The sequence below is a fragment of the Rhipicephalus sanguineus genome, chromosome 5 (assembly GCF_013339695.2).
Source record: "Rhipicephalus sanguineus isolate Rsan-2018 chromosome 5, BIME_Rsan_1.4, whole genome shotgun sequence".
In the NCBI taxonomy this organism is placed as follows: Eukaryota; Metazoa; Arthropoda; class Arachnida; order Ixodida; family Ixodidae; genus Rhipicephalus; species Rhipicephalus sanguineus.
Window position 1 is genome coordinate 190,784,242 of NC_051180.1, and position 1,437 is coordinate 190,785,678.

General features: G+C 44.5%; 1 long non-coding RNA gene across 1 annotated transcript; it reads left to right on the forward strand.

Moving 5' to 3' along the window:
- Positions 1-281: 281 nt before the first annotated feature.
- Positions 282-948, forward strand: LOC125758575 (uncharacterized). The gene is made up of 2 exons (XR_007416235.1): positions 282-368; positions 433-948. It is a non-coding gene; the product is annotated as an uncharacterized LOC125758575 (long non-coding RNA).
- The last annotated feature ends 489 nt before the right edge of the window (positions 949-1,437 follow it).

Genomic DNA, 1,437 nt, shown 5'->3' on the forward strand with positions numbered 1-1,437 from the left:
AAACACCACTGCTGCTTCTTCCCGTGCCCCTCTCATTTACCTCTTTTTCGTTTCTCTGTGCATTAGTTTTATGAAAATGCATTTCATAGTTTATTGGTTTCACCACTCTAGTCACACTTGCAATATCGTTAAAGGCTGTGTAATTTCAATGTTTGGTCTACCAGATGGCAAAAGAGACCACGGGACCAAACAAAGTCGCCCTCAGAAGGAAAGGCAAGTTGGTAGTTATGGTTGTTGTGCTTCGGAGGTTCTACGGTACAGCATTATCCCATTATATACAGGTCAAGGACACCCCTAGTTCGGCTGGAGGCTCTCATCAGCTGCAACTATGCCCTCACCTGACAGATGAGAGTATTAGCTTGGAGCTGGTGAGTTCACTTTTTCATGAAGCTTTGTTCATTTTTGTCCTAATTTGTAACTTGTGACTTTCAGGTCGAGTCCACTCATGATCAGCAAGTTGAATTGTTGCATGCTACTGTGGAAGAAGAGTGCCAGCACGAAGATGCAGCCACATCGTATTCTACCACATCAGCGGAGAAATTTGCATCTCTGCTACAGCTTGCTGTGGGGCCAAATGCTAGGGTGTGTTTTTTTTTTTTGGGTGCTTCGACACAGTGTCCTTGACACCTGGGGCAGTGAGGGACCTTTGCGGAGTTTGTGACGATGTTTTCGCACTGCTGGTAGGTCTACTGCCTGAAGTGAGGGATAAGACAACTGATGTAAGCCTTGCCAACAAACTTTTAATATTTCTATTCAAGATGAAACATGGATTGCCTTTCAGTGCCATTGCAGCGCTTTTTGGCATTCATGAGACAACAGCATCACGAATTTTTCATGCAGTTTTAAGCACACTGGCAAATGCAACACGAAAGTGGATTTACAAGCCACAGATGCACGTTATAAAGGACACACGTCCAGAGTGCTTTAAAATAAATTATCCAGATTGCACAGTCATCGTTCACTGTACCGAAGTGCGCACAGAAACGCCATCGGAAGTGAGACAACATGTTCTGTTCTCCACGTGCAAAAATGGCTTGACCTTGAAATTTTTCGTAGCAATCGCCCCCTCTGGCTTTACTGTGTTCAAGCCAAAAGCCTATGGTAGACGCTGCCCAGGCACACAAATTGTGCTGGAGTCGGGATTCCTCGACATAATTTGTCAGATTGATGTTATTCTTGCTGACAAAGGTTTCCCAGGAGTACTGGCAGGTGTGGTAGGCAAAATTGCTGTACTGATCATGCCCCCCTTCTGTACAGGCAGATGGCCTTTCACACCTCAGGAACTGCAACAAACGTACAATGTTGCGCAAGTACGTGTCTATGTGGAGCGAGTTATATAGCGCATAAAAACACATGGAATTTTGGTAAACCGTGTTCCTATCAGTTGGATTCCTGCCATGAGTAACATTTTTTCGTATGTGCTGTGTTTTTACAAAT